The 14,354-nt window shown below is 44.4% G+C and overlaps 1 non-coding gene across 1 annotated transcript; it reads left to right on the forward strand.

The window, feature by feature from the left end:
- The first annotated feature begins 14,000 nt into the window (after window positions 1–14,000).
- Trnat-ugu lies at window positions 14,001–14,075 on the forward strand. Its single transcript has one exon. It is a non-coding gene; the product is annotated as a tRNA-Thr (tRNA).
- The last annotated feature ends 279 nt before the right edge of the window (window positions 14,076–14,354 follow it).

The raw sequence follows: 14,354 nt of genomic DNA on the forward strand, positions 1-14,354 counted from the left end.
GTTACAGTAACCATCGTTTCATTCAGCAGTTTAATGAAACCCCATACTCCACAATCTTTTGACTTACAGCACGCATGACTCATTTATGCTGAAGCCAACACTGTTTAATAAATTAAATTTACTATGTTAACCTTTGCGTGACGCATATAATTCAATTCACGTGAATCTATGACGAGCTATACGATTGTCGCTAAGTTCAACCGATACACATATTTCTGAACTGCAGAGGGGTATATCTATGCATTAGCAGTAACCTGACAAATTGTATATTTTGTAAGCCTCAGAGTAAAGGGTTCTTAATATTCGAAGACGATTTTAACCAAAATCTCGCAGAAAGAGTATGCACTGTAGCTTAAGTGGCTAATGAATTTTTATTGTATGATTATATGATAGCGGAACAAACACTGGCAGCAGTTACTTCTGTAAAATATCTGGGAGTATGCGTGCGGAACGATTTGAAGTGGAATGATCATATAAAATTAATTGTTGGTAAGGCGGGTACCAGGTTGAGATTCATTGGGAGAGTGCTTAGAGAATGTAGTCCATCAACAAAGGAGGTGGCTTACAAAACACTCGTTCGACCTATACTTGAGTATTGCTCATCGGTGTGGGATCCGTACCAGATTGGTCTGACGGAGGAGATAGAGAAGATCCAAAGAAGAGCGGCGCGTTTCGTCACAGGGTTATTTGGTAACCGTGATAGCGTTACGGAGATGTTTAATAAACTCAAGTGGCAGACTCTGCAAGAGAGGCGCTCTGCATAGCGGTGTAGCTTGCTCGCCAGGTTTCGAGAGGGTGCGTTTCTGGATGAGGTATCGAATATATTGCTTCCCCCTACTTATACCTCCCGAGGAGATCACGAATGTAAAATTAGAGAGATCAGAGCGCGCACGGAGGCTTTCAGACAGTCGTTCTTCCCGCGAACCATACGCGACTGGAACTGGAAAGGGAGGTAATGACAGTGGCACGTAAAGTGCCCTCCGCCACACACCGTTGGGTGGCTTGCGGAGTATAAATGTAGATGTAGATGTAGATATTTATTGGGCAATGGAATCTAATCAAATGTTTCAAATTTTTGGCAAACATCTTTCACGTGACGCAAAAATGATACTATTACATTGTCATCCAGTATTTCGTCAAAGTTTCAGAATGGCGGAAACAGCTTGTTTCTATGATCTGCAGTTGTGTATACCACAACTGCACTGTGTTAGCGTTTGGAAGAGGAGAGGAATTGAAGAGGGGTATATCGATGTATTAGCAGTAACCTGACAAATTGTACATTTTGTAAGCCTCAGAATAAAGGGTTCTTAATATTCGAAGACGATTTTAACCAAAATTTCGCACGAAGAACATGTGCTATAGCTTAAATGGCTAATAAATTAGCATATTTATTGGACAATGGAATCTGATCAAATGTTTCAAATTTTTCACAAACACCTTTGACGTGACGCAAAAAGATAGTAGTACATTGTCATCCAGAATTTCGTCAAAGTTTCAGAATGGCGGAAACAACTTGTTTGTATGATCAGCAGTTGCGTATGCCACTATTGCTCTGTGTTAGCGTTTGGAAGAGGAGCGGAAGTGAAAGAAGCGTTCTTGGAAAAAACCGTAGGTTTCCCGACGAGGTACTAAAAGCGTACAATAAAATTCATTACGGAAACTGCAAGCCGAAGCCTTAACTCGTATGAAAATTATTCCGAATGGACAACAGTACATCTTAATATGTTCTCGGGAAAGTGGCTCCTCATATTACTATGTAAAACACTCGCCTCATAAATACTATATCCACAAGACGCATACTTAATGTAACAATGCGACTTATTACGACAGTGGAAAGCTCATCTAGTTTACAGTATAGTACTCGAATACTGCAGTGCACGCTGGCGAAAATAATACCAGAAACGTGTGAAGCTATTTATAAAGCACTGAAGATGGAACACTTAAAGACATATACTATAGCCATTAAAAATACTTTTATTTCTACAAAAGTCGAAGATTTTGTCCTTTATATCCTCGGTCCTACGTCCTGACCGTACGTCATGCCTAATGGCCTCCGCTAGTTTTCTTATAGCTCTCGTTTCTTCTTGTTCTACTTTTGTATTCGGCATATCGGAAGCTACGCAGTGCTTCATCTGCCTTGTAGATTTCTACCAACTTCGTTGGAGATGCAACGCACCATGTACAAGGGCTATTCGGAAACTAAGGAACGACAGGTCGCGAAATGAAAGCCAGAGTGAAAATCAAAACTGTGTAATTTTCTACAGTTAGCTACAAATTCAAGCTACCTATCTCCATAGTCGCCGATCCGACTTTATGCCCTCATTATAGAAGATAGCCGCCAGTGCTTTCAGCCAATTTCTTTCGCTGGCCTATAGCTCGTTCTCTGTGCCAAAATATTGTCTTCATAGCCAGATGTTCATTTGAGAAGAGAGACGAAACTCAGAAGGAGACAATTACTGGCTGTATTGTGGGTAATTAAACATTTCCAATTGAAAAAGGTGCAGGAGCATCTTTATTGTCCCTGCAGAATGCGACTGAGAACTGTCTTGAAGAAGAAAATGCACGACAGTTATGTAATGCTGGCTGCATAGTTTCAGGCGAAATTTCTCACCAGGCCCTCGTACTCGGCGGGAGGCACTAATGTTCTAGGTATATTTATGTGCTCCCTGTGTGCTCAGAACTAATAATAACGACATAGCGCGATCGATGGGCATACTAGAGACACTGGCCAACACATCTGTGCAAAACGTAATCGAATTTTCGCTGTGGTTTCCATTTCGCGACCGATCGTCCCTTACTTTCCGAATAATCTTCGTAGGTTTGGAAGCCATATTGATAAACATTAGACGTCAGAAAGTTTGAGTGATGCTAGCACTCCTAGCCGTTACATTTCTGATTGCAGTAAACGGAAGACGAACGTTTTTTTTTTTTTTTTTTTTTTGATCATATCTAAGGCGAGGCGCGAGATTGGATCAAATAAATTGGACGAGACTCGACATTTCACAAAAGTTCCCTATTTCATTAAGTCCAACCAACTGGACAAATCAACTTTGCCCAATAAATGTTGTAGTGTAACATCGGCCTTAAGTAAAATTTGTAGACCATTTTGAGATTAATTTCAAAATTGATAGACTGCAAGAAATCTATATAAAATTTTTCGTCTCGACTTCCCCTATCCCATTGTAGTGCTTAGTTTACACCCTGTATATCTAACGTGTAATCATTAAGAGTTAGTCGGGCTGGTGGTGTAAGTAGCTCAGAAGTTGGTTCGCTGTATTCCTCGCACAGAGGTAAGCTACCGGATCGCTAGCAGCTCCCGCCCTCCATTAACGTAATGCGTGCGCGGGTCGGAGCGCCGGCTCTGGCCCCTGGCCAAAGACGGTCGTCATAAACCTGTACTCCCCCGTCTCTTCCCCCTCCCCCGCGAAACCATTGAATTAAATCGACGGTGCAGCAGGCTGTTATCACGCGGGCGGTACTGGCGAAGGCGTCCCGTCTCTACGCAAAAAGGGGTCAGGCTTTATGGCGCGAGAAATCTGTGATGCCCCGGGTCTGCGACTCGAAAAGGAATTCCAAGTGCCTTTTACTTTCGCTGGAGGCGGGATCCGAGCAGGCTGCAGATAGCGACCACGAAGCAGAGGCGTCTAGGGAAGTATATAAAGAGAGCACGTTGCGGAAGTTGCGGAAGTCGTCGTAGTAAAAACTGTGTCTGGAATAAGGAATGTCCTCGTCTCAAACAGTAAAATTAGTGTTACAGGATTTCCAAAGAAGTGAAGGATTACATCTGCTTTTTGACTTTTTCGTGAGACGATTAAGCATTCCATGAATCTATAACTCTGTAGCGGGTTGCAATCTTTGACCATCCTTTCAGGACGTTCATGGACTTTTGCTACAACGAGACATAATGATTACGTTATAATACCGTATATCCCAGAACTTAAACCAGCTGCAAATGCAAGACGATCACCCACTTGTATAGACATATTAGGTTTAATTTTAAAAACTTACAAATGAATTACTTTACTAGGTGCAACTAAAGAATATAATACAAGGAACGGTACACAGAAAATAAAATCAGGAAAAGACCTCCCTCAGTCAGATGCTGATGGCATTTAGTCATCCTCAACGGAATGTTCTACGGAGTTTATATAGTCATTGCCACTGTCATGGTCATCTTGAATTTATTCGAATAGTAGATCGTCCTCACTTCCCTCTAATGCATTTGTTACAAAGCATTTCATTAAGCCTTTCACAACTGATGCACTGCATATGTGAGTCCAAGCAGTCCGGATCCATTCTGCAATTATACTGAAGGCTCCATCACCTTTCCTGCAGAGGTCAGATCCTGCACACCTTAAAGTTACCAGTTCCTTGCCCAGCTCCGTAAGATGGTGTTTAAATGGCTTATTCACGGTCACATTTAACACTTGTAGTTGCGAAGTCATTCCTCCTAGATTGACAAGATCTGTTGTAAAATTTAAAAGTTCCCCGTCGTATCAACTGTTCAAAGAGATTTCTGTGTTGTAGCCAGTCGTTCTAAATTACATTTCACATTATTTCGGTTGGACAACTGCCAGCCATTTTCAGGTGGGCCAGACGAGGACTGACGAAGACGTTTTTTTTTTTTTTCCTTTATTGATTTTCAATTCCCCCTGAAGGGGGCGGGCTGGCAGCAGCTTAGTACGCTGCTCTACAGCCTACAGACTTTTATTTTAAAAAACGGAAGAAGAAAAGAAACAAGAAAAACAGGCGATAAAACGGTGATGTCAAGTGTAAAATGGCGGAAAAATGCGGAAAGTTAAAACAGAAAGCAAAAGGGGTTGGCAACGTTAATGAAATACACAGGATTCAGGCAAGTAACATAGTACACACACAATTAAAAAACACGGCGACAGTCTGGTTTCTGTTCGCAAGAGACAAAAGGCACACCCAGCGATAGTATGATGGCCGTTCGCAACACTTCCCAAAAAAACACAACACGGAACACTCACTGTAAAACACTCACTGTAGAACACTCAATGTAGAACACTGCACGAAAGTGGCGGCACAAAGATGACACTCCCGAGCCAAAGGCAGATGTGGGGGGAGCGGGGATCTGGAGGAGTGGGAAGAACAAGGAGGGAGGAAGGAAGAAAACGAAAAAGGGGGGGGAACCAAGGAGGGAGAGGACCAATAAAGGGGGAGAAGGGCAGACGCGAGGGAGAATGAGAGGAGGCAGAGGAGGGAAATGTAAAAGGACTCGGGGGAGAGAAGGGGGCAAAGAGAGGGGAGGTGGGGAAGAAAGAGGATGGAAGGGGGGAGAGGGAGCCCGGGAAAAGGACAGAGGAAAGAAGGGGGAGTGAGGATCAGAGTTGATAGAAGGGATAAATGGGGGGAGAGAAGGCATCATCTGGGAGGGGGAGTTGATGCAAGCCACCATGGGAAAGGAGATGTAGGATGTAGAGATGGAGGGTAGGGGGGACACAACAGTGAAGACGTGGCAGGGGGCGGGGCTGGGAGAGGAGTGGAGCAATCAGGGGGTGAGGGGGTAACGAAGACGTTCTCCATTCCATCTTATATAGTGCGCTGATGGTACTGCTGCGCATGCGTTAAAGTCGCAGAGATAGAAGGACGACACCGCCCAGCGGCCGCGCCCTCGCTGGTGGAACTGCAGTACTCAGCTGCCGTCGGTATTTTCGCTGGCCTCAGCTATCGAAGTCTTCTGGCGTCTTCGTCTCGAGCAAATTTCAGAGATGACGGAATTCTACGCATTATATAGTTCGTAATCAGGCTCACTGTTCATTAGATTCTCCACAATGCGAATTTCAACGGATTCTTTGATAATGGACTCCCAAAAGACTGTTGCTGTGGCCTAAATCGAAGTTTTGAATGTCCATTGGAAATACAGTGTTCTGCAACTGCAGACTTACTGGGTTGAGGTAGTCGAGTGCAGCATTGATGTTCCGTACAACGCTCTTCCAATGCATGCATTGTCTGTCCTGTACAGGCCATACCACAATGGCAGGGCATTTTATAAATTCCAACCTTCTGATGTAACAAATCATCCTTCAATGATCCCAGCAGATCCAAAATCTTAGAAGGTGGACAGAAACCCACTTTCACATGAAAATGATTAAGAAAACCTAGGGACTTGTTTGGCGCCTTCTCCTCTTTATCAACTTCCTGGTTCCTGGCTTTAGTTGAGAAGGCCCCGTTAATTTGCCAGGTCGAGTATCCATTGTCTCTGAACACCGTCCTCAAATGTGCAAGTTCCGTTGGTAAATTCTCTGCATCCGACACCATATGTGCCCTGTGTACAATGGTTTTAAGGACACTCATGGTTTGGGATGGGTGACGGCAACTTGAAGAATGCAAGTGCAAATCAGTGTGACTGGGCTTACGCAGAGAAGAATATCCCACAGAGCCGTCACTTTTCCGTCTAATCAAAACATCCAGGAAAAGGAAGGCAACCATCTTTCTCTAGTTCCATAGTAAGTCGAACATTTTCATGGATTGAGTTAAGATGATGAAAAAACCAATTATCTTTTCTTCTGCATGGGGCCACACTATGAAAGTATCATCGACGTATCTCCAAAAAACAGTTGATTTACGAACCGCTGATTCAAGTGCTCTTTCCTCAAAATGCTCCATAAGAGAGTTAGCCACCAGAGGAGACAAAGGGTTGCCCATAGCGACACCGACAGACGGTTCAAAATATTCCCGGTTAAACATAAAATAGGTTGAGGAAAGAGCTTGTCGAAACAAAGCAGTGATGTCCGATTCAAACTGTTGACCAATTAGCGTCAAGGAATCCGCAAGTGGTACTCTCGTGAAAAGGGAAATTACATCAGAACTCACTAGAAGATCCAAACTACTTAAGTGGAGAGCCCCAATTCTGTTGATAAAATCAGCAGAGTTCTGTATATGGTGTGAACATTTGCCAACCAATGGTCTCAGCAAGGAAGCTAGATGTTTGGCTAAATCATATGTGGGTGCGTCAATATTACTTACTACAGGCCGTAAAGGAAGACCTTCTTTACGTCCCTTAGGAAGACCATACAGTCTCGGTGGTATGCTGCCATGTGATCCTAACCGCTTGATGGTCTCTACAGCTAACGAGTAAGAGTTCAATAGTGCACACGTTTTCCGTTGCACACGTGCTGTTGGGTCTTGATCAATCTTCCTGTACATAGTATCACTAAGCAGACTATGCATCTTCTCTAAATACACTCCTGGAAATGGAAAAAAGAACACATTGACACCGGTGTGTCAGACCCACCATACTTGCTCCGGACACTGCGAGAGGGCTGTACAAGCAATGATCACACGCACGGCACAGCGGACACACCAGGAACCGCGGTGTTGGCCGTCGAATGGCGCTAGCTGCGCAGCATTTGTGCACCGCCGCCGTCAGTGTCAGCCAGTTTGCCGTGGCATACGGAGCTCCATCGCAGTCTTTAACACTGGTAGCATGCCGCGACAGCGTGGACGTGAACCGTATGTGCAGTTGACGGACTTTGAGCGAGGGCGTATAGTGGGCATGCGGGACGCCGGGTGGACGTACCGCCGAATTGCTCAACACGTGGGGCGTGAGGTCTCCACAGTACATCGATGTTGTCGCCAGTGGTCGGCGGAAGGTGCACGTGCCCGTCGACCTGGGACCGGACCGCAGCGACGCACGGATGCACGCCAAGACCGTAGGATCCTACGCAGTGGCGTAGGGGACCGCACCGCCACTTCCCAGCAAATTAGGGACACTGTTGCTCCTGGGGTATCGGCGAGGACCATTCGCAACCGTCTCCATGAAGCTGGGCTACGGTCCCGCACACCGTTAGGCCGTCTTCCGCTCACGCCCCAACATCGTGCAGCCCGCCTCCAGTGGTGTCGCGATAGGCGTGAATGGAGGGACGAATGGAGACGTGTCGTCTTCAGCGATGAGAGTCGCTTCCGCCTTGGTGCCAATGATGGTCGTATGCGTGTTTGGCGCCGTGCAGGTGAGCGCCACAATCAGGACTGCATACGACCGAGGCACACAGGGCCAACACCCGGCATCATGGTGTGGGGAGCGATCTCCTACACTGGCCGTACACCACTGGTGATCGTCGAGGGGACACTGAATAGTGCACGGTACATCCAAACCGTCATCGAACCCTTCGTTCTACCATTCCTAGACCGGCAAGGGAACTTGCTGTTCCAACAGGACAATGCACGTCCGCATGCATCCCGTGCCACCCAACGTGCTCTAGAAGGTGTAAGTCAACTACCCTGGCCAGCAAGATCTCCGGATCTGTCCCCCATTGAGCATGTTTGGGACTGGATGAAGCGTCGTCTCACGCGGTCTGCACGTCCAGCACGAACGCTGGTCCAACTGAGGCGCCAGGTGGAAATGGCATGGCAAGCCGTTCCACAGGACTACATCCAGCATCTCTACGATCGTCTCCATGGGAGAATAGCAGCCTGCATTGCTGCGAAAGGTGGATATACACTGTACTAGTGCCGACATTGTGCATGCTCTGTTGCCTGTGTCTATGTGCCTGTGGTTCTGTCAGTGTGATCATGTGATGTATCTGACCCCAGGAATGTGTCAATAAAGTTTCCCCTTCCTGGGACAATGAATTCACGGTGTTCTTATTTCAATTTCCAGGAGTGTACAACCTACGAGGTAGCAAAACGGTAGAATTACCTTTATCAGCCTTCATAACCACTATATAAGGATCTTCTCGAAGTTTCCGCAGTGCAGCCCTTTCTTCGGCGGTTATATTACTGCGTTGTGGAGGAGGTTTCAGGAGAATCCCACCAGTTTCCCCTCTTATTTCTTCAGCAGCGTCCATAGGAAGGCGACGTACAGCTTGTTCAACACCACTTACGCATGCGTTGAAGTCGCGGTGACAAAAGGACCACACGGCCCAGCGGCAGCGCCCTCGCTGGTCGAACTGAAAGACTGGCATTAACGCGCATCTCCGTTCCATCGGAAAACACTCACATCACGGCGATTGGCGATTTCTCACCGTGTGTAGTGCTAACCGATACACTGTTGGCACCTTCCTGTTCAGTTGTTGTACTGGATGGGATGTCGAAGTAAACAGAAGTTTCGTCAGCGTTTTCCACTTGCCCTATCGGCATGCCCCTTCTCGGTCTTACAACGTGTCCCTGATATTAGACCAACTTCTCCTCGTACAACGCTGGGAGACAATGATAAAAGGATTGTTTTAGGTTGCAACACAAGTCCATTGCGTAGTTTGATGCTTGTGCACCTCCCAGAGATGGCTTTAAATAGGGCCCCGTGTTCCTGGGCCAATTCAAGAGCTTTATATCGTACGATATCGCTCGAAACTGCGATTTTTTGTGTACGTTTTTCGGGCGCAAATGTCACTACTTCCATTCCAGTGCTTTCGAAACATTCACTATTTCGACTACTGAAAGACTTTCTAGTCGACTTTGTGTATTTCAGACGTTCTTTGTCCTTTTTGCTACTTCTGAACATTGGCTTGTGTGACTCCATACTTCCTCGAAGTCACACAATTATTTATTGCATCTGCATGCAGAACAACCTTGATTCTGAAACTTGCATTATAGTAATGCCTGCATCCTCTTGGAAAATTTCGATGTTGAATGACTTTGCTTAGCATAGCGATCCATTATACACTTAACTACGCTGTTTGGAAGTTTGATCTCCAAACAAACACTTCCTGCTACCATACAACAACGCTCTAAGCGGATGTGTACCTTCAAGGTTAAAGCGGTAGGCGCGGCAGAGAGTACAGTTGCAGCTTAATTGAAGCTCGAGAGTCTATTCAATAATGAAAACTAGACCACATCTTATGCCCCTACTTCTTGGAGCAATACTTCGGGAAAAAGCCTCGTCTTGGATTCGGAGATAAACGGTAAATGAAGTAAGACGTTAGAGGACTTTAAACTGTAGAAGACATATGCTAAGACTTGATGCTCTAATACAGAGACTGTGGGGTTCTCTAGGTGGAGCATATCGGGATGATGTGTCCGCTTAAGACAATAGTCCGGATTCGATTACTGGTCAAGCACTTAGCTTTTTTTAAAAAATATTTGCTTATTCAAAACTGGAAAGAACTCTATATTACTTTATTTATTTTCCTACACACTGTACCAGAATGTACGTTTCTATAAAAATTGCGACCCAAAACCTCTGGGACCTGCTTCTGGTAAGTAAAATTCTGCATAAGTAGTACCTTATGCTGGCGGAACCAGTATTTCGCACATGATCAGCTGTCCAAAATAACGAAGCAAAGGCTCAAAATCATTTTCACCTTTCTAATACAATTAATTACTGTAACGATCTCTCATTACGATTCCATTTCTCCCAAAAGCACTAATACTTTGACAATCCCAGCTGCACTTTTTATAATTTACTTCTTATTCATCCATCTGCAATGGTATAATGCATGTATCAATTTGGTATCTTTACGAAACATGATACAAATAAAAATGTAGTAAGTTATGTTAAGTAAGACGAAATGAGCAAAAATTTAGCGACGAGTGAAGTTGTAAGACCAAACAAAGTATTAGGTACTGAAAAGTCTACACAGGTCATTCGGAAAACAAACTTGCGAGACTCAGAATTATTGCTCTCTGTGTTAACTATCAAGGGCCTTTCAGTGGACCAGAGCATTAAAAACATATCACGTAGAAGTAGCAGCATAATACATCTGCTGACTAAGTGTTAACTGAAGTGGATGTTGTTGTGTTGATATTTCAGTGCACGTTAACTCAGGTGTCCAGATGATGAATTGATCCAGAGTGCCAGATCTTGTGAGGGATATCTATTTATATTTGAAGTGGCACTAATAGCTGCCCTCAGTAATAACGTAAGATTCCAAATCCTCTGATCCTGTGCATAAACTTATCTCGTGGCCGTTGGCTGCAAGGTCGTGTAACCATTTTATATTTGAAATGATAGTAGTTGTTGTTGGATGTAACAGATAAAAAATTGCGTCATTCTTTGTTCGTCGGGCTTTCAAACATACATAACGAAACAAGTGAAATGTTCTGAAAAAACTCGTTCCATCATTGTCGTCCCCGTTCACACTAGGAAAAAACACTAGAATGCCATCTTGAAAGCATGCTTGTCTGTAGATGCCAAAACATGCTCGTAGGTCCCGCCGATATCGTTCCGAGATTCTCACCACAATGTCCTACCTTCAGCAGATCTTTCATTCTGACACGTTGTGATGTAATTCCCACGGCGTCGAAAAAGTCCTACAACAGATTTACGACGATCATCACGAATCAAATTAAGCTTCATATTTTTTTAGTTATGCTGATCGCCAATTATGTCGATAATGAAGTTGACACTCAGAGTCCCTCAATGATGGAGAGTTTGTTCGCTTGCAAATCGTCTTTGTAGTGTTTTGATTGAACAGGCATGAAGCGGAACAGGGTGGCCTAAAAAAACAATCGTTGGAAGAATGCTAAAAATCAAAGAGAATATTGTTGGAGTTGTATCAAACGATTCCATTTTATCAGATCACTACAAGACTGAACTTGGACTGTGTCTTCACAAAATCTTACGACAGTTACCAATGTACCGTTACCGAAGATTTAATTAGCTAATAGTAATTAAAACATGAACTTTTAAGTAAAACTATTTGTCAGAGGTATTTTGACCTTATTCTTCGACTGAAACACCTCAGGTACGTGAAAATGCACTCCTAAAAAAAAAGTGACAAAATTAAGATGAACTCGTATCAGGCTTCGTGGTTCATGGAGGTTACCGGTCCCCCCTTCCAGAAAATAAATAAATAAATAAACTTGCGAGTAACGGCCAGTACAGGTTATCAAACCCGTAGTTAATTTCTGGAAGAGAAAAAAGTGGGAAAACTTAAATCACAAGAAGAAAACTGGACTAACTTTCACTACGTAAAATTTGCGCTACACTGTTAAAAAGATCTTTCACTTGAAACAATCCAGTAGATGTACGTCGAAGATTGGAGGACTGTCTTGGACTGACAAAGGAAGCAGATATTTCAGTAGAATCACATCGCACATGAGGTAAATCCAGTACGCTTAGAACACTGGTTTGTGTCTAATTGAGAGACACTGCCCTGAAAAATTTAAGGACGAGGAAGATAAAGTAGTACAACATATTAAAAACTTGGTGGAAATGAATAAAACTACGGGAGAATATTGCCGGTGGTCTCAGTATGCAGAGAATGATGGTCGTCTTGTGGCGTAAGATGGGACTACAGCACCAAATCCGGCTGGCCTGCAACACGAGAGAGTTGAAGGAAAGTGAAAGGACCGAAAAGACTGTACGTGTGTCCATAAGCGAGCAACTAAGATGCATTTTGATGGTTTCTTCAATACAACATGACTCAGAGACAGCATTTGGATGACTTCAAACGCGGAAGAATCACCGGAAACGAAGAAGGACGACATGTGACGAGGAGTTTGGTATCGCTGACAGCATTCTTTCACATGCCTGAGGAGCGTTCGGCACTTCAGGCACTGCCTTCTGAAGGAGTGGGGATGGTCGACCACTGCCAATTCAGCAGCAGATGACTACGACTTTGTACAACGGAAAAGAAGGGACTCACAACAAACAGTGCTACGAGCTGTGACCTCATTTAAGAGGCCTGCGAGGCATGCATTCTCACGCTGCATAGTGGTACGTTGTGTTGACATATGCACATAGGCGGCGCCGTTTCCCATGTTCTCAAGAGCAAAAGAACTGGACCAGTGATGAGTGGGTTCACGTGCTCTTGTCGGATGAGAGCAGATTCAGCCCGAGTGGTGATTCTGGAGAGAGGATGGAACACACAATGCACCCAAGAATGGGTTCGAATATAACCGTTTGGTGGTCCGTTATGGTGTGGAGAGGCCTAATGTTGCATAATCTTTGAATATTGAATACGATACAGTCACCGGTCAACGTTAGTGTGTTGACGCGCACATCTGGCCACAACTTTTTTTTTATTTATGACGATGCGTGACCATATCCAATAGCACAAGTGGAGCGGTTCTTAGAACGAGAGGAGTTTCTGCTTGGTATGTTACTTGGAAGAGATACATGGTGTGAAGGTTATTTTCGTCCTCACGTCCTGCACACTAGTGTAGTACTGCATAAGCTCGACGTTGCGACAATACTGCACCATTGTCTTCTTTGTATTTTTTCTATTAATTTGTCATCAGACTTCACCCATCATCGACATGAAATCTGAAAACGTTTGTTTTTTTGCCTGCTGTTGTGCTCTGAGCAGTATGTTTCACAGAAATGTCAGTTTATTTCATCTGAAGGAAAAATTTTGGCAAATTTTTACACGGAAGAATACTGAAGGAAAGATTATTGCCATGAAATGTAAATTGTGAGGGTATACGTGCCTGGTTACTATTGGAAAAAAGACTGTCTCTGAGTTATAATGATGATCGTCACTGACTTACGTCCGAGCCTTACGTTACCAAATGAACAGAAAATGACAAACACACAACGCCAAATGTGCCTTGAATAGAGCCGTGCGTACGAAATGCATTTATTGTACTGTGGTACGATACGTCACTGGGCCTTCATCAGTACACATATGAAACGATAACCTGAAATATGAAGATGGCATCCGTTCTTTCGGACAAGTCCGAAAGAACAGGTCCATTCGTGACCGTGCAGCTCTATAGAATGAAATTACAATTAATTCAATACCATTAGCCGCTGACAGGCGTTGATATACATCAACGTCGACAGTTCAAAATATGTGCCCCGACCGAGACTCGATCCCGGGACCTCCGGCTTACGTATTGATGTATATCAACGCCTGTCAGCCGCTACTGGTATTCATTTAGCTGTAATTTAATTCTTCAGAGCTGCACGGTCATCAATGGCACCTGCTCTTTCGGACATGTCCGAAAGAACAGATGCCATTTTCATATCGTTAAGGCTAACCGGCTGATAACCTTGTTCAGTGCCGATTCACACGAATTGCCTGAACTCTTACGGGACTCTATTGATTGACGCGAGCGTACCGCTGATAAGTCTCTGCAGTCGCACTATTCTCTGTGCCGCCGGTGGCTCAGTTGGATAGAGCATCTGCCGTGTAAGCAGGAGATCCCGGGTTCGAGTCCCGGTCGGGGCACACAATTTCAACTGTCCCCGCTGATGTATATAATCGCCTGTCAGCAGCTAATGGTATTGATTTAATTGTAATTTCATAACCTGAAATCGTCACGTACAGCATGAACAAAGCGTGTTACTGAAAACTTGAAGACAGAAACGTAACGTGAGACGGATCTATGTGCAGTCGTGGAGCACTCTTTGTTTCATCGAACTCGACCGTCGTGCATTGTTGTTGTAGCCTAGAGAACGAATGCTATTTTCTTTCACTGCATGTCCCTACATCTCTGAAGCTATTGCA

Source organism: Schistocerca americana, chromosome 5 (assembly GCF_021461395.2).
Source record: "Schistocerca americana isolate TAMUIC-IGC-003095 chromosome 5, iqSchAmer2.1, whole genome shotgun sequence".
Taxonomy (NCBI): Eukaryota; Metazoa; Arthropoda; class Insecta; order Orthoptera; family Acrididae; genus Schistocerca; species Schistocerca americana.